Here is a 25,283-nt window from a genome sequence, read left to right as displayed (position 1 = left end):
GCGCCCGAGAGACCCCGCCCCCGTGCCCTGGCCGCCGCCGAGACCTCCGCCCTGACCTGGGGCAGCGGGAGCCGCGGCCGCCGCTCCTCTCCCCCCCTCACCTTCCCGGCCGGCAGCGGCGGCTGCACACGCCGGAGCCCGAGCCCGAGCCGGAGCCGGCGGCTGGGGGGCAGGGAGGCGGCTACCTCGGGCCGGGACTAGTCAGCTGCTCCGCGGTGAGAGGACGCCGAGGAGGAGCCGGAGCTTCTGTCTGGTCCCGGGGCGCAGGGCGAGGGACCCCCAAGGTGTAGGGTGGGGGTCCCAGCCGCAGCGACACATGCGGGAGCCGGGAGCGGGGGCGGCGCCGAGCGGAGCCGGCCGGGTCCCCCACCTCGCTGCCGCCTCGGCCACCCACCCGGGGCCGTAGCATCTCGCCCCGGAGTGTATGAGCCGGAGCCCCAGGCTCAGCAGCCACCCCCGGCCGGGGGGGCAGGGACCCTCATGTGAAGAGGCGGCCAGGGCGGCGGGGAGAGCAGGACCGGCGCCGCCGTCCTTTCCTTACCTTCCCCCGCCCCTTAACCCCCTCGGGGGTCTTCTCCCGTGGCCAGTCGCCGGCCCCCCGGCTCCTTGGCAGGACTCCGGGAGGAGTTCTTAGAGCCCCCTCCCCCGCCCCAGCCCCGAGGGCGGCGGGGCCGGGGGGACCCGGGGGGCCGGCCGCTGCCTCCACCCAGAGGAAACTTTATAAAGACAAAATTCGGAACCTCCCAAACGTGACTGTCCCGGGAAAAGTGGCCCAAGACGGGCAGAAGACACAGCTCGGAGAGACCCAGGAAGAGGAAAAGAGGAGGTAAGCGGGGCCGCCGCCGCCTGTGCTTCGGCAGCACGGAAGAGACCCGGGTGGCCGCCGGGTTGAGCGACACGAGCCCCGCTTCTTCCTCAGTAACGCGCGGGTCGGAGCCTTCCGCAGCCACAGCCTCCGTCCGGAGGAGGAAGGGAACCAGCCCACTTTCTCAGCGCCACGGCTCCTCTCTAAAGGGTGAGTGTCCCCGGGAGGAGGTATCGAGGGGTGGGAAGTGGATGGATGCTGGGCGTCCTCCTAGAGTTTAGCCGATGTTTTCCAGGAGTGTTGGGAGTGCATAGGTGAGAAGTGGGGTACCTTGATTCCTCACAGTGGGAGAAGGCATTGGATAGTCCTATGTTTATTAACCTTTTAGCTCTTTGTATGCACAATACGAAAACTTACAGGTTTATCTTAGAGGAGTTCTGTCTTTCTCCAGAGTGGACACTTGCACCTTTCTGGCCAGTAATTGACAAAAGGAAATTGAGGAAGCCGGAGCATATGTGCACACAAAGGACATCTCTGTAATGTACCTTTCCCTGGCACACCGAGTGTGAAACAGCTCTGTAGTTTTTGTTTCTGGGTAACCCTTATTTGGGGTTACCCTGTGAACCCCTGAAAGTAAAATCAATCCTTTTTCTTTCTTTCTTTTCCTTTTTTTCTTTTGGGGGTGGGGGGGGGGGGTTAGGGGAGCTGGAAGGGGCGGAGTGGGTGAGGGGTGCGGGGGGATGGATTTTCTGTGTCTGTCTTGTCTTGCTTTTATTGTGATTTCTTTCTTTCTTTCTTTCTTTCTCTTCCTCTCTCTTCTCTCTCTCCCTCCCTCTCCTTCTCTCTTTCTTTTCTTTTCTTTCTTTTCTTTTTTCTCTTCTCTTTTCTTTTCTTTCTTACTTTTTTCTTGTCTGCCTTGAAGAGATAAATGCTCGTTTCAGTACTTATTGGTGCAGAAGTTTACCTTTTCATTTCCTGAGTCCCATTCCTGTATGTCAGGAATACATTGTTGCAGATTTAAATTACTCAGGAAATTCTAAGTTGTAATGGATCAACTTATTTGTAGGAGAGCATTGTTACTTTAACCAGTTATAAAAGTTGTTACATTTGTTTCCTTACCCAAATGCTTTTTTTTTTTTTTTTTTTTTTTTTTTTTGAGTAGCATGTGTCCTAACTGCAGCACTTTTTTATTTGGCAGAATGATTTGAGGCTTTGAATATTCGAGTTGTCTTTACTTCTCTATCAAATGAGAAACTTTGGATATTTAAGATTTTGAAAAATGATTTTTCCCATTATTTTAGAAGTGAAGTCTATAAAATCTTTGATTTTGATTTTGGGTATCCTTTCAGTGCCAAATTAAGGTGCAGGAAAGTAATTAACATTTCATATGTTTGTAGAGACCTTAAGGCTTCAGCATATAGCAAAATTTTGTATAATGGAACATAGGCAATAAGTACTATACTGAGAATTATGGGCCCTCCAGAGAACTGTATGGGTTTGCTCTCTCTCAGGTCACTGCTGAGAGAAGCTTTGTGGGAATGAATGTAAGCCTGGGGTTATTTATGCTAACTTCTCCATTCAGGATCGTGATTAAATTGATTTAAAACTTTCTAAAACAATGTTTTCATCTTGTTTTTTTCTCTTTTCAAGTAATGAGTTCCACAAGCTTATTAGCTCCTGAATTATGTAGCAATTCATTTATTTATCCCAATCCTATCTCTTTTAAGTTTTAGGACACATCCAGTTTATGTTTTGAGAAATGCTAGAACAAGCGGGAGTTCATCTTTTTCTGGTTTTACAGATTTCGATTCTCTTTACCTTCATCTTTCTTGATTCTTTTTGTCTTAGACTAATTTCTTTGATCCCTTTAATCACTTTGCTCTTCTCTGGAACTCATGTGTTTTGTTTTTCATTATACGCCTTGTTCTTGTTATGCTTTTATAAGACACCTTAAATTCTATTTTAAATGGTTACTGACATGAAAATATTGATTGGTGGATGTAATGTTAGACATGGAATCAAACCTAATGTCTCTGGATCTGTTATCTTATTTGTGACCTCGAGGAAGTCATGTATCCCATGTTTTACAGAGAGCAGAAGAAAAGTTTAGTCTTGCATAGGCTGTGTTTTTGACGAGGAAGTGAGGACACACCACCTGACAGACTATACTTTGAGTGTAGATTGAAATCCATCAGACTTGCTTACTAACTTTAAGAATTACTTTGTATTGCTTTGATGATAGCTGGGTTTAAAATCATGGCAATGTTTTATTGCTTATTTGGGTGCCAAAGAAACAACAAAGTATTTGGGGTCCCTGCCTTTGAGATGAGAGGGAAGGCAAAGGCAATGAATCACAAATTGCATAAAAATTGTAGGAAAGGGGGAAAGGACCGAATTTACCTATTATCACTATCTGTCAGATACTGTGTTTGGTAACTTAGAGATGTAAATGTATTCATATATTTTTCACTAGGGAAATGTTGGTGTTGAACTATGCAGAACTAATTGTAATGTCTGAGCCAAATCTGGGAAGGTCTTTTTAGAGAGAAAAGTGTTTAAGAATTTTGAAATTGGAGGGTGTGAGGAATAAATGTAATTAGAAAGTTAGTGTGATGGGAAGATGGGGGGAAATTAGTAGGCTTAGGGCCAGCCTGTGTTTGTGTAGATACATGTTTACAGCTCAGAGAAGCAGTTGAGAAGAATGTTTCTGAGACAGTTTAGATGATTGAGGAGGAACAGTATTTTAGGCCAAGAGACATTATACCTGTGTTGGAATTTTCTTTTTCTAGGAAACCAGCATTTTTACACTGTAGTCATTGAAAAGCTAGCTATACAGACAGAGGAGTGAAGAAGATGCTTCCAGTATTTTAGTATGTTGCTAGTGGTTTCTGGATGAAAATGTAGAGCTGGGAGTCATTTTCAAAGTATTAAGGTTTCTTGAGAGTGCTGATGGAGAATTTAAAAAAAAAAAAGGAAAATATGGGTATTTTACTTGGGGGAGAAAATCTATTAAAGTTAGCAAAGATATAGTAAGAACAGAGAATGGATGAGATGCTCCCTAAAATAGATATTTTAAAAGTGGATAGAAGTTGACGTTGAAAAGGGAGGAACAGCCTTTAAACATGGTTAGCAGTTCAGTCTTAGGGAATATGATTCTGTATTTTTGAAACAGTCATAATAAACTTATTAATCCCTTGGGGTTAAATTCAGAAGAATATATAGGATTTCACTGTTATGGAACTTATGCATAAAAGGACAGATTTCTTTTACCATATTGATGTTTTTAAAGTTTGCCCAACATTATTATCCTAAGTTTGGTCTTTAACATGATGAAGTGGGGCTAAAAATAGCTGGGAGAGAGAAGGCTGCTTCCCCTGTTCGCAGTTGGTGTGTGTCTTTGTGTCCCATACAATGGAGGGGGATATCCCTGTGTTGGCAGAGCAGTGTTGAAAAAAAATTTCTTTTTTTTTTTAAAAAAACCACTTTTTATTAACAAACACATACAAAACAACTTGGCACTTAAAAAATTCAGATGTCTTTGAAGCATAAGACACTGAAAGACTTTTTTGGTGGTAAAACCTGCTGCTAGTGTGGCTAGCATTTAGTGTTGACTCTACAAAGAATTGAGGATCGTGAGGAGGGAATATGTGTATGTGTGTATATATAGATATATATATCTAAGGAACACCACATTTTTGTGTTCCTTAGTTTAAATTCTCCACCTTCCTAGTAGCTTATTTGGCCTCTTTTTCTGAGTGGTTATTCTAATGGCAGAACCCTCTGGGGAAGAGATATTTAGATAGGGAGCTAGATCTAAGGCGATTCCAGGATGAGGGTACAGGGACTGGAATGGATACCACATGAGTGCCTGCTCTCTTCACCCCTACTTGCCACATTTTTTTTTTGCAGGTGAAACCATGTTTAGATGAATGCAAAGGGCCTTTTTGGGTTAACATGACTGACTAGTACAGACAGTGGAAAAGGTGAGACTCTGGCAGTAGGGAGTGGTAACCTCATATGCTTTGCCTGACAACGTTGGAGTTGATGTGGGATGATTAAAGAGCCTTGAGGGTGTGCGTTTGTGTTTGTGCGCTTTAGCACCAGATGACTTCCAAAGTCCATACCTAGGCTAGCAGAAGCCCAATTCATATATTTTGGAGATGGTTCTTGGAAAAGTGTTGTGTTGCTTCTGATATCTCATTGTGTGGAGGGGGAGTTGGCAAGCTTTTTTGTTGTCGTTAAGAGTCAGTTAGTAAATACTTTAGATTTTGTAGACCACATGGTCTCTGTTGCAGCAATTCAGTTTTGCTCTTGCAATGTGAAAGCAGCCATAGGCAATAAGTGAATGAGTGTGATCGTTCCAATAAAACTTTATGTATAAAGCAGGAGGTAGGTTAGGTTTGATGTGTAGTTTATGGACTCCTGGTGTAGGCAACTGCCAAGTCCAGTATGAGCTTCATTCCTTACAAAGCCGGGACTGGCTTCTTTAGGTGGTCTCTATTTTCTAAATCAGATATGTTCCTTGGGAGCAGTCTTAATATGCTTCTGCATAAAGCATAGAATCTGCCGTCCAAGATAGTGATGAAAACTGTGGGTTGAGGGGCAGCGGCAATGCCACCTATAAAGGAATGCAGCAAAAAGTAGGGACTACTTGCATTTCTTGTTCCTAGATACCATAATTGGCATATAGTGGTATCCTGGCTGTGTGTCATGACCAAAAGTGTCTTTGAAGAAACATGTGGGTATGATTTTGGAAGTTCTGAAAATAAATTGTAAAGCAGTTAATTCAGATGTAAAAATTAGAAGTGTTTGTGGTTGGCTTGAATCAGGTGAAAATATTAGCAAAATTATAAGAACATTAAGGTTTGCTACTTCTGCCTCTTAAAAGCCTTAATCTCTTATAGTGACCAATTCAGTATGTAGAATTATTGACTCCACAATTTTTGTTTTGTTAATTTCAAGTATGATATTTTAAATCATTTAAATTATTTAAATGTATACTTTACAAAGCTAGGCTGTATCCATCCTTAAGAGTAAATGTTGCATGGGTTAATTTCTTAGATGAATCTGTTGCTAACGTTGTTTAGAAAGGATAATTTACTCTGTGCAATTGTAGCTATTATCAAAACATTTGTTTCATTTGTCAACAAATACCTGCATTGGATGATGGTGCTTTTTTTGCCCTGGTTTCATAAATCTTATTTATCTCAGAATTATCCTGTTTATGGCAGGGGAGGTGATTAATCTTGCAACGGTGATCACTTTTTAGTTAGTTTCAAGCCAGCTTTTACTTTATGTAGTATTTCTATGCATGCAATTGGTACTTCTGTTTTTCATCCTTAAGAAAAAGAGAGTTCATATAATCTGATAATTTTAGCATATCTTTTAGAGGGACACTGTAAAGTTGTTTTTCTATTCATTTGGAGAGGATGTTGTTTTTTCCTTATTTTAAAAATCTTCCTTTTAATTTTTGCCTTTTCAAGTAATTTTATCATTTTTTTCAAGCTAAAAGATGAGTGGCAATTAAAAGATATACAGTGTTCATCTTATATCTGCAAATATTCCAAATAGAAATATCCTATATTGATGATACTTTTGGTGGACCAGGGAAAAGAGTTATGTATCTGTCTGTTTGTTTGTTTTTAAGTGTAGCGAATTGTTGTTACAAACAGATGAGTAAAGAAAGTTGCTTTCAAATTATGAACTCTTGACGTTAAACGTTTCTACTTCGAGACTTTCCATTAAGTGTAAAACCGTCTGTCAGTGTGCTTTTAGATTTTTGCTACTTTTCTCAAGCTAACTCATTGATACTTTTTCTTGATACCTTCCATAGTGTGTTTAGAGTATATTTCCTAAATGTATATGACATTTCCTGGACACTATGGGATACATATTTTCTAATTATATTTTTATGCACAAGCATATTTAAAATTTTCTTGTATTTCTTCTTCAGAATTGTGAAATATTTGAGGGAACATCTGTACTTGATCTGGATATTGAATAACAAACTAACATATAACAGGTTTTCTAAAATGTTCCTTTAAAATTTTTGAGTAACACTTGATTTCTCTAAAACAGCAAGCTAATACAAGAAAAAAAATGAGAACCTGCATTCGTGTTGTAGCTGCAATGCAGGTAGCTGACAGGTAATAAACAGGAATGCACAAGAGACCGTACCGCTTGAGTGTCTTATCTTCTGCTCTTTCCCCATCACCTAAGGGATAGCTTGTGGATCAGTCAGATATTGTGCAGTTTCTGTTGCTGTGCTGTGTCACTCTGCCCTTTCTCTCCAGCTGAAAGATAGCTACGGGAAATCTGGGTGACTCTGGGAGGCAGCAAGCATGTTGTGAGTGTGTGTCTGTGTTTTGTGTACCTAGTGTATTGTGCAAGATGCTCCTTTCTGCACGACTGCTTTGGAATTTAGGAAATATTAAAATATGTAGTGCAAAATATTTTTAATGTCACTTAGCCTTTCCTCTGATAGGCTCACCATTGGATAAGATACTGTGTTTTCTTTGGACTTATTAATTCCACAGAATCATGAATGCACCCATCAATATCCAGATGGTCCCTGACTTAAACGATGGTTCGACTTAGACTTTTAGACTTTATGGTGGTGTGAAAGCGATACGCATTCAATAGAAACTGTACTTCGAATTTTGAATTTTGATCTTTTTCCAGGCTAGCGATAAGCAGTGTGATATTCTCTCATGGTGCTGGACAGCGGCGGCGAGATGATTTTGCCTCACTTTAGGCTAATGTAAGTGTTCTGAGAACGTTTAAGGTAGGCTAGGCCAAGTAAGGTACTCGGTGGGTTAGGTATAGTAAATAATACATTATTGACTTATGTTGGGTTTATTGGAACCATAAGTCAGTGTGCATCTGTATGTTAGAGCCAGATGTGAAGTCTCAAGGCAAATTGCTGGTTTGTATTTGGAACAATGTATGTATCTTATCAAACTTTTAGGATGGTATATTTTTTAGGGCAGTATAAAGAGTAATAAATAATAGACCTTTGTGCGACATCTTCTAGGTCTGACAAGGAGTTGCTTCGCTGATAATAGTAACTTATAACCATCTAATGGTTGAAAATATTACATGTACCTGGAGCCAGCAACATACTGCTAATTCATTTCTTATTTATCTAATAAAATATAATCATACCATGGAGGCAGAAAGCTCATTTGCTAGGCAGTTCATTTCTTAGCACGTGGCCTTGGACAAGCTATTTATCCTTTTAATATTGGTTTCAACACCTTTTGATGGGAAAAGCCATGTCCTTCACAGGGTTGTTGTTAGGATTAAATGAGACGACATAAAACGTGCAAAGCTCTTAGTCCACTGCCTGGTATATAGTAATGTGACCCATCACTGTTAACTTATTAAGTTAAAGCTCTTTCAAAATGGGACAAGCAGAAGGCTAAAGTCAGCCTTTATATTGCCCTACATTTAAATTCAGTTGTTGAGTTTGACCAATAATACTGAAGTAATTCTGCAGTGTTTTTAAAAGCAGTGTGTTATTCATTAACATTTTCTTTAAAAAAAATAAAAACTAGAGAAATGGCAGAACTACTGTGCTTATTTTTTATAGAAAAGAAAGACTGATTTGAACATAATTGGAATTTGAATTCGGCTCCAAAGACCTAAATAGTGCTTAGATCAGAAGGGACTCTTAAATAGAGTGACTGTGGTTTAAATTGTCCATTTAGAAATATGAGGATGTAATTCAGCTATCAAGTCTTCTTTTTGTTGTTTTTTTAAATCAAGTCTTTTAACTGCCTGTCTTTTTAACTGTTGGGAATAAAAAGCTTTAAAAATCATGATATTTAATAAGTTATATCTGTATTATTACATCTCAAATTAAGATTGAAGGAATTTTATTTAGGTGATTCTATTTTAATTAAATTTCAGTTTTTTCGTTTTTCCTAAAATGATTAAAGAGTATGTGTTAGTTGCGTGTGTGTTCGATAGTTCCTTTCCATGCTTAGTATTTATTAAATACAAAATCAGTTTCAGAAATAACTTTTCCTTTAGGCTTGGCATAATCAGTGTTCTGTTGGCCAATACAAGAAATAAATGCTTCTGGATCATTTTTGTATTTGGAAAGTGTTTCTATTTTGGGAACAATTTGGCTATGTCTTCATAGTCTGTTTATTTAATAGATCTGTGTATTTAAGATAAATATATGAAAAAATTCAAAGGCAGAAAGGAAAGATTGAGATATATTTTTTAGCACTGATTTTCTTGCCAGCTCTTGTCCTCACTCTAACTTCTTTTAGGCAAGTTCGCTTTTAGGTTTTGGTATAAATGCAGAAATTAAATTGGTTTAAGTATTAGTGGGTCTCTGGTTAAGTAGTTAATTTAATGAATATTAATGAATACTGAAAAAAATCAGTATTTTAAATATTTTTGTTGTTGGTAGTAGTTGGAGTTATACTTCTGAAATTATGCTTCTTTTCATGTCAGAGGTTTTCAAAAAATAATTTTGTAATTATGAATAGGTTACTGGATAGATAGGAGAAGAGCATAGTCTCTCTAGTGAGTTTAATTTCTTCTTGCTTATTTATGATATATGTAATAACAAAAGGTTAGATAAATAAAGATGTGTGGGTCATCAGGTTTCTTTTGCATGTTTGGTGATTCTGAATTGACTACTGTGTGAAATTTGGTAATAGAAACTTTGGAATGCTGCTGTAATGAATGGGGGACCTTTTTCTATTATTAAGAGGTACAATTTTTTCATTAGAGAAACATTCAAATTTTAACTTACTAGATTAGGAATTTAGAGCAGAAAACACATAATTTCAGGTTTTTGTAAGGACCGTTTAATAGGAGAGGGGAGAGAGATGGGATGTACTGAGGGGAGAGACACACAGCCACGCAGGGAGGGAAGAGGCAGACACCAAGGAGAGCAGCGCCGGAAGTTTTGAGGTCAGTCTTAGTCAGAGGTCACACCCTGTTATTTCTTTGGGTTGTGGACGTGGGGTGTTACCACTTGTTATCTACCACCCTTTGAAATGTTGATTAGATGATTGACTCTAGTTCTTAGCTTTTCAACATCTGGATTCTTTAAACCATTGAAGGTTTAATCCGTATAGGATAATCAGTGTATCCTGGGTGGGAAAATTTCCGCAGTACCTGGTAGGAAAAGGGACCTTCGTGGGTTTTTTGACTACAATGGAGTTTCTCTTTTTGTTTTGTTGTTTTTTTTCCTTGTTGGCCACATTTCCCTAGCTTTGCCTAAAAGGGATGCTTGTAATTCTATATATGTGACATAATTGTTGAGAGGAAAGCTTCAGGTTTGATAGACCAGGTTCCAGCTGTGCTGCTTGTGACCTTGGGCAAGTTATTTATTCTATGTGTGTTTCCTGTAAAACTGGGATAATAATAGTACCTACCTCACTCATTTGGTTGTTAAAAGGACTGGATGAGATAATGCATCATAGTGTCTGGCTGAGAGTTAGTGCTCAATAAATGTTAGCTGTTGCAATAGTATTAGTTTTACAATGTTATTTCTCCGAGATTGCTGGGTTTTTGAATGCTGAGAGCATTTGTGATCTTTGGTTCAGAATATGTCAGTAGAATACTGTCTTTGTTCAGCAGCACATATTAACTGAACACCTACTGTGCCAGGCACTGATCTAAGTGAAAAAAAACATGAAAATCTCTTCTCTCTTGAAACTTAGTCTAGTTGTGGGAGACAAACTACATGAAGCAAAATAGGTGATCCATCACTCATCTTATGAAATTTGGTGTTTGACTTCATGTGTCTAAGCCTCTGTTAACCACCCCTAATAGTCTTCGTCTTTAGATCTTTGTTTGTTCCTGTTGCTGTGCTGGAGAGTGTTTGGTGGCAGGAGCACCCTAAAAGCATAGAACCTGTTTCATTGTCTCCATCTACAGCTAGATCCTACTTTTAAGGCAGCCTTACACTCACCGTTTCCTTGACTTACTACTTAAATTGGCATTTACAAAACTCTACTTTCGGTCCCCAGACTTCTGTTTCACATCGTTTACAGAAGTGTTGCTCCTCCCCAGCTCATCACCTTTTGCTCATCCGCAGCATTTAACAGAAGGACATACTAGAAACCTCTTTTAAGATGTATTTCCTGGCTAACTGTGCTTTTCCCTCACGTATTTTCTATTTTATACTTTATATATATTATTAAATGTATTTAACTTGGTTATTTCCTGTCTTATTTATTTATTTATCTATTTATTTATCTATTTATTTATTTATTTATTTATTGTCTTTTCGATTAGCCTCCTTACTTGAAAAAAAGAAATAATACCTACCTTACACAGGGATGCTGTGAGATTTTAGAGAGGTAATGTATGAAAAACGTCCTGAGTCAAATCCTTAATAAACAGTAGTTTATTTTTCTTTGAACCACTCTAGTTCCTAAAGTTGGTACTGGGCATACAGTCAGGGCTTTAAAAATTCTTGTTTATCCTGAATTGAGGTTGGGAGCCTTTTAACTTCTGCTTGTGTGGATAATTTTAGTTTTTATTTCTAGATAAGATTCAAAATATTACTTTCCAATTATCAGACGATAAAGGCCGGACATTAATGAGAGGTGGTATAACAGAGACCAGGAGCCACTGTTATGTGGATTCAAATACAGACTACCACACCTATTGGCTGTGTGACTTTTGGCAAGTTGTTTAACTCTCTTGGCTTTGTTTCTTTATTTCATGGATACTATGTTGTTAGATTAAATGAGATAGTAAATGAGGAGCATAGAACAATGCCCGGCACATAATAATGGCCTCAGAGAACATTTGGCAGTATTTGGAGATGTTTTGATGGTCAGAACTCAGGGGAGTGGTGTGAGTGTGAGGAGGTGCTACAAGTCAAGCACCAGTAGAGGCTCGTTATAAACAAGGCGCAGGGCAGCACCACACAGCACCACACAACAAACGGTTGTCTTGTCCAAAATCTCAACAGTGCTGAGGTTAGGAAAACATCTCTGTTTTCTGTTTGTCTATTTTGTATAAGGAACTTCGCCAGTTAGAGTTTGTATAAATACTGATTATTGGTAAGGATAAGTCATAGACATGGATAGGCCTCATTTAACATTCATTTTAAAAGAGACAGAAAGGTAAATTAATAGATTTCATCCTCCCATTTAAAACTGAACCGTCACCATTCCTGTCCATTTCAGGAGCTTCTAAATTGATGTCCTTTATATTTCTATCTGAATTGACACTTTGCTGAAGGGAGAACCTTTCTAGTCTAGGTTCAATCTGTCACTTGAATCTCCCCGCACTATCCCTTTATCTCCAAGAGAGAATTAAGTGCTAATGTCTTAAGACTGGAGTTGGAATAAACTAGTTTTTCTCCTATGCATAGTACTAATTGTGTACCATCTTGGGGAGATTTGGGAAAGTAGTCAATCACATCGTTTTCTGTATTTTGTAATTCAGATGATCTCCTTCACTTTTGTATAAACACTGATTGTATATCCATTTATATACAGCATGTATATACTTTAAAGGGTATTCGTGTGTGTGTTCATGTATAAACCTTCATGTATATTTGTCTCTGCACTTTGTTATTTCCTCTGTATGGAGTATTTTGTTCCTGTCATTTTTGAAACAACTCTTAAGACCCTACTTAAATATCATCCCCTCTAGGAAACCTGTCCTGATTAAAATTAGTAGAGTTATTTTTTTCTTCTGGTTAGCTCCAGAATCAATGTGTCTTTTATAGCACTAAATGTAGCTTTTTGCATTTTTTTCTTCTGCTGGTCTATAAGTTCTTTAAGGACCAGGGTTATGTGTTATTCTTCTTTTCAGTTAATATCTCCTCCCCACCAAATGTCTAACATTTCCTACTACGTAGTAGATACATAGTATATTAATGAATGAATGGAAGAGAAAAATAACTGGAAATTTTTTAAATTAGCTCTATAAGAGGAGAATATTATCTTGTTACCTTTGTTTCTGGGTGCTTAATGTACAGCCAGCCTCTCCATAGGTGTTCAACAATTATTTATTGAATGAATTAGAGCCAGTTCCAGTAGCTGATAGAGATTCCATGTGGAATTTTTTCTTCTGCATTCCTAGAAGTAAAACAGCCCAGATATTTGGTACATCTGGTGCAGTAGGTCGACCTGCCTTTTCTTTAGTCGGAAATGAAACTTTTGCTGTAACAATTACTTTTTAAAAGATGCTTTTGGTTTATTTCTTTTGCACCTATGGGTCCATTCTAGGGTTGAGTTTGTTGGAATATCCAGTATTAGTCTTACATCATGGATGAGTGTTAAGTAAGGTGTCTGTACATTTGAGCCCAAAGTGAATATGTGTTTACTCTCTAGTGTGGACAGTAACTGAGGCTATTGAAGCATGGGGAAGAGAAAGAGCAATGGAAAGTGAGGAAGTTGCTTACTAGGTTAGGTTTCTTTTTCTTTTGATGGTGATTGATTTTTACCTCAGAGCTGCCCCCATTTATTTATAAAGAATTAGCTAGGAAGGAGAGGGGTGTGAATTGAGAGGATAAGATTATAGATTTGGTAATTTGATAAATTAATAATTTGATAATCATTGTTTTGATCATTATTACCACCTACTGAATGTTTAGTATATGTCAGGCACTGTGCTAAGGAGTTTTGCATGCATTATTTTATTCCTCAAAGCAGCCCCTATGAAATAGGTACTATGAGTCTTTTTCATGGCAGAAGAAACAGATCTAGAGAACATATAGGAATTTGAACTCACAGAACTAAGATCCAAATCCAGGTCCATGTGACTCTGTGGTCTGTGCTTTTAATCACCATATATGCTGCCTCTTAAGTTTTAGTGGAAGTGTTTTGTATTGAAAATAGGAAGTTATCAGTTGTATTGAGATAGGAGGAGGGGAAAATGACAGGATTACATCTTATACAGATGTAAGAAGGAAAAAGATGAACAGACTCATGGAGAAGCAATTCCCAGGAGTATGTCCTTATACAAAATAATTGTGAAATTTAAGCCTGCAATTTTAACTGACTTGTACTAACCTGCATTTTTTATTAAATTTAGTCTTGCTCTTGATATCACCATCAAGACAAGTGTCCCAGATATATCTTTAGCAGTAGAAGAAATCTGTCTAGATAAAACCTGACTAAAAAGATTGAGGAGCGAAGTGATATTTATAAATAACTTTTTCTGTGTGTAAAATGTGTTTTGTAGTTTGAGTTAAATCTTTTGAAAGGGATCTTTGTTTAGGGGATAAACCTCCAAAATATATTATTTAGAATTTGTAAACCTAAGATTTGGCATGCTTGCACGGTATACCAGCAAATTTGAGAATTAACACTTGTTAGTCTCTAAAGTATAATTTTTATAAGTCAGTGAGTACCCGTGGAGTGTTTCTTTTATGTACTTTATTAAACTATTTTTGTTTGCTGAGATGGTATTTGTCATTAAAAAAAAAAATTTCCTTTCTCTTCCTTCCCGTGCTTCATACAGGTCTATTCCTTATCCAGTTAGTTTATTTATAGGTGTTTTATATTTCATAAATTTAGTGAGAATATAGTTTTGACATCTGTGCACTATGGGTCTTATTTGTTTATTATGAGACTTAAATAGTTTTCGTAATTTTATTTTGTTACCTTAAAAAGAGCTAAACCCGGATATTGGCCTTTAAAAATGTTTTCTAAAAGATTTTCTCTTTCCTCTTGGCTGCATTTTAAAAACCATATTTGTAACTATAGTTATATATATTTGAACTTTGCCCTTTCATAATTTTAATTCTGTGCTCTTGAAAAATTTTATCAAAAGTTACAAGCAAGCACTAAAAGCAGAGTGCTGCATGATATTCTATTAAAGATTAAAATTGCCTACATTAAGTTGAATTCTGGTAAGAATTTAGAAGTTGGGGTTTTGGGGTGCAGGGAATCAGATAATCATGCTAAGAGTACATAATTCTAAGTCTTAGCGTTATTAGTGTTCATTATATTATCTACCACAGATTTCCTTTTCTAGAAGTGAATGTTAATATGACATTATTATAAAAATAATATTGATATCAACATTGCTTAGTATGTGCTAGGCACTCTTCTGTGTCCTCCATGTGTATTAATTCATTCAGTCCTCATGCTAGCCCTCTGAAGTATGTGAATGCTCCTGTTTTACAGTTGAAAATTTGGCAAAGAGAAGTTAAAAATGCTCAAGGGCTCACTTTTAGTTATTGGTGGAACTGGGATTGTATCTGGGCAGTCTGGTTCTAGAGCCTGGGACCCTAATCACTATTCTGTATTTATCCGTAAATTTATTTCTTGTATATTATTTGTAGAACAGTGCCTGGCACGTGGTAAGCTCTATAGAAGCGCAGGCTATTTTCAGTGGCATTTATTATATACTTACTCTCAGGTTGGCAGAGTGCATGTTATTTTCCATTTATGTATGTATATATGTATGTATGTAGGTATTTTTTTATTAACTCCAGATTTTATTGCAGTTTCTATTATTACTTTTTTTTAATAGCTGAGTTCCCTGAGGTTCTTAGAAACTAGGTGGTTGCCTAAACTTATATGACAATGCTAGATTTCAAAATTAGCTTTTCTTACCACACATTCAATTTTATTTTCATTCCTTTAGAAAAGGATAAAGATTGTGAGTTTTGGGGGGTGGATGATGATGTTATTGGTTTAGATGGGCAGAAACAAATATGCTAAGATTATAGTGTTGTTCGCGTGCCCAGTTTATGGAAGAAATGAATTCTTAGATCCTATGAAGTTTTTTTACCTGTAAAGTTTAGAGAGTAGTATTACCTTATCCTGCTGACTTGTGAAATTGAATCATATCTCTCATTGCAATGTGAAGTATTAGAAATTGTTTAGATGATAGAGCAAAGATTACCAGCCTTTTAAAGAAATAATATAAACCTTATTTCCTCAAATCTAAGAAGCCATCTGTATTAGTTTTCCATGACTGCATTGCAAATTAGGCAATTGTAGCAGCTTATCACACAGTTTCTGTTGGTCAGGAGTCTGGCATGGTTTAGCTGACCTTATCCTCAGGGTCTTACCAGGCCGAAACCAAGGTGTCATCCATGGGCTGATATTTCGTATGAAAGGCCACATTAGTTTCTTGGGGTATTCGACGTGATTGCTTGCTACTTACAGGACAGCAGGAGAATCTCCCTGCCTTTTTTTTTTTTTTTTTTAAATTTAGTTTTGTTATTAGTTTCAAGTATATAGTACATTGGTTAAACATTTATATGGTTTATGAAACAATACCCCTGCTTGCTCTTTCTGGCTTTCCACTTAGCCATTACATGAATGCTAACAGCATTCCCTATGCCGTGCTCCCCATCCCCATGACTGTCTATCAACTACCAATTTGTACTTCTTTAACTCTTCACCCCTTTCTCCCAGGCCCCCAACTCTCCTCCCCTCTGGCAGTCACCAGATTATTCTCTATATTTGTGAGTTGTTTTTGATGAGTTTGTTCTTTTTGTTCCTTAGATTCCGCATGTAAGTGAAATCATGTGATAATCTCTGCCTTCTTTTATAGAACTGATCTCTTTAGGTGAGTCCTACCCACAGTAATCTCTCTAATTTAAAGCCAACTGATTAAAGATTTTAATTATATTTATAAAATGTGAATTTATTAGGCCTTAAATTTATTCCTTCAGTGGGGGGTTGGGTGAGATGATTCTTGAAGTTTTCTGAACACAGTTCTGAGATTTTCTTAACCTCTACTTTACCTAGATATTTTTTCCAACATACTCAAGAGGTGGCTCTCCTAAACTACATGTGCTTGCAGTTCCCTTGCCCACTTTTCTGCTTACTGTCCTGTAGGGCCATAAACAGAAGCAGTTTTCAACTAGAAAACTCAAGCTCCTAAAAAATTTCACATTGTTAAAACCTGAGGCTTTTTACCTGTTACTTAAAATAGTCATAATTCTCAAGACAATCTCAAAATGTACTCATCTCAGGTTTTCTTGTGAAAATTCATAGCACAGTTTGAATTTTAGGGAACATGATTATTTATGGTTATTATTTGTTTCATGTTGCGTGGTTTGTACAGTGTTTTCTAGTGCAGGAAACACTTTGGGAAAAGTCTGACTTCCTGGAGCACAAGAAAAAGGGAACCATGGGAGGATTCTCATGAAACTCTTGAAAAGTTTGTTTAGTTGCCTTCAGACATAGCCTTGTCCAATAGAAATATAATGCAAGCCAGATACCTAAATTTAAGTGATCCCGTAGCTACATTAAAAACTAAAAAGAAACAGGTGACTGTAATTTTCATAGTATATTTTATTTAACGCAGTATATCAAAAATATTATAATTTCCAAAATGTAATCAATATGAAAACTGAAAACTTATTAATGAGATATTTTAGATTCTTACTTTAGTACTAACTTTGAAATCTGGTGTATATTTTATACTTACCAGCACATCTCTATGTGGACTTTGCCATATTTCAAGTGCTCACCAGATAGCAGCTACCGTATTAGACAGTGCAGACATAGATTGTGAACTTTTTTTCCATTAGAGACAATAGTATGTGAACTTCATGAGAAACTGACTTTAACAATGTTTGGCTCTTTGATTGGTTAGGGCTTTAATGTTTCAGATTGGTTTTCATGGTTGAGATACAAAGATTTTTGTTTATCAAAGTAAATAGATTTTGATACATTTCCCTCGTTATATATGTCATTGTTGGAAATTTGGAAAAGTCTGGATAATAAAATACAAATTAACCTTATTTCCTCAATCCAAAGAAAACAAATGTTAACTTTTGTTGAATTTCTTCTTCGTGAATGTTTTATTTTAAATCAAAGAGAAAATAGATTTTTTTGGTCTTAATCCTTCTTCTTTATATTCACTTATTAAGTATTATTGACGATCCTTTTGCCTCTTTGCTTAAATTTATTCCACTTCCCAGACTATAGTCTAATATAGGGTCTGAGTGGTGCTCCCTGGGTTGAGGATGACAATCGAAGCCCCGATGGCTTTTATGTGCTTATTGCTGAACCAGTATAGCTGCTTTCTATTTTTACTGCTTGCAGTCTTTTATACATAGCTCAGCTTATTTTGTTATTAAGATGTAATTTACATACTAGAAAATTTACCCTTTCAAAGTATACAGTATAGTGGGTTTTAGTATATTCACAAAGTTTTGCAACCATCACTAATATCTAATTCTATAAAGTTTCATCACCGCAAGAAGAAACCCCATGCCCATTAGCAGTCACTTTCTGTTTCCCCTTCCCGCAGTTCCCTGGCAACCACCAAACTACTTTCTGTCTTTATGGATTTGCCTATTTTGGTCATTTCAGATAAATGGAATCATGCCATATATGGCCTTTTGCGTTGGGCTTATTTCACTTAGCATGTTTTCAAGGTTCTTGCATGTTGTACCATGTATCAGCACTGCATTCTCTTTATGGCTGAATAGTATTCCATTGCATGGAGATATCACATTTTGTTTATCTGTTTATCAGTTGATGGACATTTGGGTTGTTTCCAATTTTTGGCTAGTATGAATAATTCAGCCTTTGAGATCACACCCATTCTCCGAGAACATTACTTTCATCTCTCATTCTTGTTCAAATTTTCATTGACTTCCTATTACTTATCCAACATAGTAGAAAAATACTTAGTTTGCATTAAAAGTCTTACAAAATGTGGCCTCAACCTACTTTGCTTTCCTCTCTTCTTTCCATTATGTTATCCTTTACTGTTTTTAAAATATGTGCTATATATGAATGATAGTTTATGTAGACAATATAGATAAATTTGTCAATTGAATTCATGTAAAAATGATCTAAATTTTTAAGAGTGAAGGTCTATATTAAACTAAGGAGTGAATGAATGAATGTGTATATATATTATATATGTGTGTATGTGTGTATTCTGGAGACTTTTAGGAAGGCAGGTATTAGAACAGAGTAAAGACAAACAAAGAAAGAATTTTTTTTTTTTTCTGGATTTGTTCATTATGTCAGACAGAGACCTATTTATTTTCATATAATGTGAAAGCATACCTCATTCAAATCAGGCTTCGATACATGGAATTCATTCAAATCATTCATTCTCTGGTCAACCCTATTGCCGTTTGTTTTTTCTGGGTCTGTTTTTTCCCCCTTATCCAGATAGGGTCATTTTCTCCTTTTGACATGTCTAAAATACTAAAAATGATATAGTTTAATATATACATCTCTTAAAAAATATTTCCAGGATGTTTTTGCATGTGCTCACGTGCACACCCCCCCCCCCCCCAAATATATGTAGTGATATTCTCCCTCATTTTGCAGAAAAGAAAGCATGATATATAGATTTTTTAAAATTTCACACTATATCTTAGAGATCTTTTCCTTAGTACACATTGAGGACTTTCTCATTTATTTTTCTGCATGATAATTTTTCCAAAGTGGAATTACTAGATCAAAAGGTATATCCACTTGAAATTTGACTACCTATACTTCTAAGCATTAAAAAAAATGATAAGGAAATATAAATGGGAAATAGGAAATTATGGAGTGTTTTGGACTTTATGTATAGATTAAAAAAAATGGAGGATCAGAAATTTCGAATAATTGCCCATGTTCATGCCACCAATACACGGGTCAGGATGCTAATCCAGGTATTTCTGATCTTAAGTAAGTTCCTTTCCTTTCTGTTGTATTCATGTTGTGTTTAACGAGCCAAAGGAAAGAGAAATCATGTTAACGTTTTTTTGGAGAGAAATAATAGAATTTCAGACTTTATTTTCTGCATCAGTTCTTTAAGAAGCTTTGTATTTTTCTAATGATAAATGATGTTAACCATTTTTTTTTCATGTGCTTATTGACCATTTATATATCTTCTTTGAAGAAATGTCTATTCAAGTCCATTGCCCTTTTTAAAAAAAATTTTTATTATGGTGACATTGGTTAACAAAATCTAGTAAGTTTCAGGTGTACAGTTTAACGGTAAGGCATATATATATTGCTTTGTGTGTTCGCCACCATAGCCATTGCCCATTTTTAAACTGGGTTGTTTGTCTTTTTGTTCTTGGGTTATAGGACTTCTTTGTATATTCTGAGTATTAAGCCCTTATCATATATAGTTTAGAAATATTTTTACCCAGTTGGTGAGTTGTCTTTTTATGTTCTTGGTCATGTCTTTTGATGCACAAAGCTTTTAATTTTGATAAAGTGCAATTTGCCTCTTTTTTTTTTTTTTGGTTGCTCATACTTTGGTGTCATAGCTAAGAATCCATTGCCATAATCATCACAATTCAAGATCATGAAGGTTTACCCCTATGTTTTTGTATAAAAGTCTTGTGATTTTAGCTCTTATATTTAGATCGTTGATCCATTTTGAGTTAACTTTTATATACAGTGTGAGACAGCAGTCAACTTCATTAGTTTGCATATGGATATCCTGTTACCCCAGAACTATTTGTTGAGGAGCTATTCTTTCTCCATTGTATGGACTTGGCATCCTTGATGAGAGTCAGTTAGCCATAGATACATGGTTTAGTGTCTGGACTGTCAATACTGTTGCACTGGTGTATATGTCTATCCTTATGTATCATGGAGGTTAAAATATAAATTTCTCATACTGTTTATTTACTTTAAAAAAATCTGTAGGCACTTTAAGTGCTATTTTTATTCTTTGTTCTTAATGAAATCAAAATTATAAGTTACTTTAAGCATTTAAAATACTCCACTTAGTAAATTCTAAAGAAATATATTTAGTATCATGTGATGGATATTCTTCTGGGCTTCTGTGGAAAGCATGAGGATGCACAAGACTTGTTTCTGTTTTCTAACAACTTACAATTCATTTCACTAACTTAGAAGGTACTGTACTTTTGCTTTGCCATTTTTGTGTGAGTCCAACATTATGACGTCCTTAGGAAGTAAGTATGGGATATTAGATGCCTATCCTTGTTGCAGCAAAATTGGAAAGTTTAGCTATTATAATATTGCTTTTTTTTTTTTTTTGCTTTCTTATAGTTTGTGTCTTTACTCTTAATAAGCACCCAATTTTACTACTTTTCTTATCTTTATATAATTCGCTGCTGTTATATTCTGCGACTAGTTTCCTAGAAAATGATTCTCCCCTGTGTTAGTTTTTATAGAAGACAATTTAAGCTATTATAACGCTGAAGCTGCAAATGCTGCAAAACATGTATCACTGAATTTTCCTTGGGGAAATTTACATTCTGATGCTGTGAGTTGTTCACTGTATGTTGTGTATATAGTTTGATGGGCAATTGTTATGTGGAGCTTCCAGGGTGAGTTTTTAGTAGTTGATAGCAATGTTCTAACGAAGGTGATCTTGTAAGAATTTAAGTATGTTCATCCTTAGTTAGTCTTGCCTAGAACAGCCTTGTGTGATAGAAACATGAGACACGTATGTAATTTAAAAATTTCTAGTAGACTCTTGAAAAAAAAGCTAACAAAGGCTAAATTAATTTGAATATATTTTACTTGATGTATCCAAAATATCATTCTAATGGGATAGTCAATTTAAATATGGTGATAATTTTATATTTTTTTGTACTAGTTCTTCCAAACCTGATAGATATTTAATTTCTCAATTTGGTCACTAAATTTTCATGAGAAATACTTCATCTTTATTTAGATTTCATGAATTTGTGCTCAGAAAAGTAGATTCATATACCTAAGGTATTCCAAACATACTTATGTTTTCAATATTTGTATTAAGTACCAAAAAATAATTTTCTTTTTTAACACTAGCATCCAAACTGATAAAACTAATTTATGGTGCTTTAGTAGAATTCATAAGAGTCTGAAGCAAAAGCTTATCAATTTCAAAACTGTATTAAAGCAAATTTTCCAACTCTTTATGTCAACTCTGTATTATTAACATCAAATTCCAAAGAATACTGCATAAGTTAAAAAGAAACTCTAAAATTTTTCAGTGAAGTGTTCTTCAATTATTTTTTGTCATTTTTGCAGCTAGTTTGCTTAACAGTGTCCATTATAATTAAAATCTTCTAAATATTGATTCACATTAGGGAAAACTGTAAAATCTCTATTATTGGTTTATATTACCAGAAGATTCAGTTGCACCATAAATTTCCATACCTGAATTGCTACATCATAAATACACTTTTCCTTTCTTTGGTACTTCAGAGTAAACTTGTTTACATGTAGTGAAAAAGCAGTGAGAAATGTAAAGAATACTGTTAGTTTTGTCTTTGATTACTGAATATTGAAAAGCAATTCTTTGTTGAATCAGAATTAACAATGAAATAAATCTTTGAGAAATTCTTGCACTATTTAACCAATGAGCAAAAACCGTAAGATTATTATATGTATTATCTTCTGTTTTCTTTCTCAACAGTGTCATAAAGTGCTCAGGATTCACATTATTGGCTGTACATACTTAAACAACTTAATTTATGACATTTGTTGTAGTTGACTTAAGAAAGATGACTTTCTAAAATGTTAAAAAATATTTTAAATGTGTATCATGAAGTGGAACAAAACAGTAAAAGAAACATTTTTTTTCTTCTTAAAATTTCACTAAGTAGATTTTTGATCTCACATAGATAGAGATCCCTATTGTGATAAAAATATTTTTTTTATATACAGCTGAAATTTTTTGACATGTAAAAGATGAAAAAGTATCGGTCATGATGCTGATTTTTTTTAAAGCTACATATCAACATTTCTTCTTAAATTTGGAAGTTATTTTAAATGAATTATGCCTAAAATTTTAATTTGGCAGTGTCTCTTGTATCACATGGCTTATTTAAGCTGAAAGAAAGTAATTTCTCAAATTTTGAATCTATTGATTTTTGATATTGTTAGAAAAGTTGTATGATGAGCAGTTGCTTGGTAGCTTAATTGAAGAGCTTCCACTTTTTATAAATATCCTTCTTATAAAATTCACTATCTATTTGCTGAATATGTCTCTAAATATTCTCTACATTTTTATTAGAAAACAGCTTTTTTATTTTGTTCTGCTACACTAATTGTACTTGTCATTCAAAGTAAATTCGTGGAATATCTTCTTTCACTCTCACTTAACTAACTGTTCTGGTGGTAGATAGTACCAGCTTCTGTATCTCCACTTGATGGATTTTGTGTGGCTAGAAATTCTTTATTTTAATTTAAAATTTTTCTTTACCCCATCTCTATTTAGTTGCCAATTATGATTTACATAGACATCACTGCAACTTGTGTTTTTTCCAAAAAAAAAAAATAATAAGTGAATGAATTATACCGTTATCACATAGCGTGTAAAAAAATCTTTTTGGCTGAATAGTTCATTGATATTGATTAGATCAGTTTTACTTTTATGTGTAATACTAGAAATGACTCAACTATAGACCCACGTGCACAGTACAATGTGCAATACAGTAGTTGCAATGAAATGTAGTACTGCCAAAATGATAAAATTATCTTTAGTAGAAGGAAATTGTACACTGCTTCAGCCTTTAAATTTAGATAAAATTAATTATGATTAAATAAAAATTCAATTCCTTATTAACACTAGTCACATTCTGAATATTCACTGGTCTCATGCAGCTAATGGCTGATGTATTAGAAATTAAACTTTTGATTTTTGGTTCTGTATACTGTACTTCCAGATCTGGAAATTCAAACTTTGAGAGTTGGTTATATACATGCTTAAAGTATTTTGATGACTTTGAGACTAGGGATTATAGTCTTTTTTGATAATACTATTGTCACAGGAACAGTCTCAAGAGGCCTTCTGAATTAAGAACACTTAGAATTATTTGCATTTTCTTTGTGGCATGCCTCATAGTCATGAAGCATTGTAGAAAATAAAGAAAACATTTCAAACATTGTTTATGGATAAAAGGATACTTCGCAATAAAAAAAAAACACTCGGGCATATATATTTTATTAGAATACTTGGACAGTGGAAAATGTCTATAAGAACTTTCATCATTTTGGTAAAAGACCAAAAAAAAAAAAAAAAGGATGGGGGGGTATAATATGTTAAATGCTCTCTTGCAAATAGAAAATGAAGAATGTTTCATCTATAGTGATCTGCGGAGGTCTCTTCAGGTTTACAGCAGACTTTTGGATTAGCAAACTGAATTTCAGTTGACACGGATTGTGGAAACATTGTTAATGGAGCTCAAATATTTAGTATTCTGAGTGTGGATAAATATGGAAATGTTTTATTAAGTATACTTCAAATCCTTTGTGATTTTTAAAGTTAGGAGGAGCCATATCTCAACTAGTTATAGTATTAACTTTTAATTTACTTGTTTGTTTGTTTGTTTGTTTGTGTGCTTGCTTGCTTGCTGTTGCTCTTTGAGGGAGCCAAGCACTAAGTTCTCCATGTTTCTCTGACTTCCACAGAATTAATGACTGCTCTTGCCAGTGTTCCATTCTCAGTCATGATCTGTGAATACATGGAGATGTTTAAAGAGCTGTTTTAAAAATCAGAAGAGTAAGTCTATGAGCAAAGAAAGATGTGAAACCTGTCTTGAGAGACTATTCCACTAGGTTTTTCCAAAATGCATTGTGTAGAAGTAGTCACTAGAGATGGTCTTTGAAGGAAGAGTTCTGTGGGTAATGAAATAAGTTTTAAGGAACACTGTATACCATAATAATGGCATATTGTGAATACTAACGATTCACATTGCACAATAATCAGTTGTGCATATTGAACATTCACAAGGCACAATAATATGTTAAAGACTGAGACATGTTACAAGAAAGACATTTTCTAAAGCTCGTTTATCCTGTGCCTCTTAAACTTCTTAGACAATGGAATTCTTTTTTTTTTTTAAGTCAAACCTGTCTGTCCTGTGAGAAATACTGCCCTCTAGAGGCCCTTATTCAATTACTCTTTAATTTGAAAACCATAATCCTGCCTCATTTTAGTGTGTAAAAGTTGTAATGATAATTATATATTAAAACAACAAAATAGAAAACTCTTATATTGTCTAATTTTAAGAAAATTTGGAAAAATCGAATGGCAATATAATAAATGCCCCCTTTTTTATTGGACATATGCCATATATATGACCGCTAATAATCTTCTGAATAAATTTTCTTTATGGAGGGAATTATGGACATGCAGTACCTGAAGTCTCCAAACTCCATGAAGTCTCTTGCTGGCAGAAGACATCTTTCCTTGTCTTCTTTGAAGACCTGTAACAATCTTGCTTATAACAGTTAGAGTTCAAGGGGAAGCTAGTGTCCTTATACCCTTTCCCACAATCCTCATTGTTTCCAGATCTGTAACTGGTGTCAGATTGTAGCGTGCTGTACCCTTTCATATCAAAATGGGATATGGGAAGAAAAGCATTATATATGAACATTTGAAAAAATACTTTTGCTAACATACAATCAAAACTTTAGCAACATGTGGAGAAATGGGTTCTGATAATAAGAGGGAAACACGCTTTTGCACTTGGCTCAGTTTGTTGGCACAGTGAAATGACTAGATTCTGGATTCAGTATTCTAGATCAGGTCTCTAGGAGAAATTGTTATTGTTTACTCCTCTGATTGGTCTCAGCATTGGCCTGTACTAAGT

At 35.7% G+C, this 25,283-nt stretch overlaps 1 protein-coding gene across 1 annotated transcript in view; it reads left to right on the top strand.

The window, feature by feature from the left end:
• The first annotated feature begins 932 nt into the window (after positions 1-932).
• FBXW7 (F-box and WD repeat domain containing 7) overlaps positions 933-25,283 on the top strand; it is a 171,275-nt gene continuing 146,924 nt past the window's right edge. The window contains exon 1 of the mRNA XM_016144577.2: positions 933-1,015. The gene's annotated coding sequence lies outside the window, so the exon portion shown is untranslated. The remainder of the gene's footprint in view (positions 1,016-25,283) is intronic.

The sequence above is a fragment of the Rousettus aegyptiacus genome, unplaced genomic scaffold (assembly GCF_014176215.1).
Source record: "Rousettus aegyptiacus isolate mRouAeg1 unplaced genomic scaffold, mRouAeg1.p scaffold_m13_p_16, whole genome shotgun sequence".
NCBI lineage: Eukaryota > Metazoa > Chordata > Mammalia > Chiroptera > Pteropodidae > Rousettus > Rousettus aegyptiacus.
This window is presented reverse-complemented; position numbering and strand designations above follow the sequence as displayed.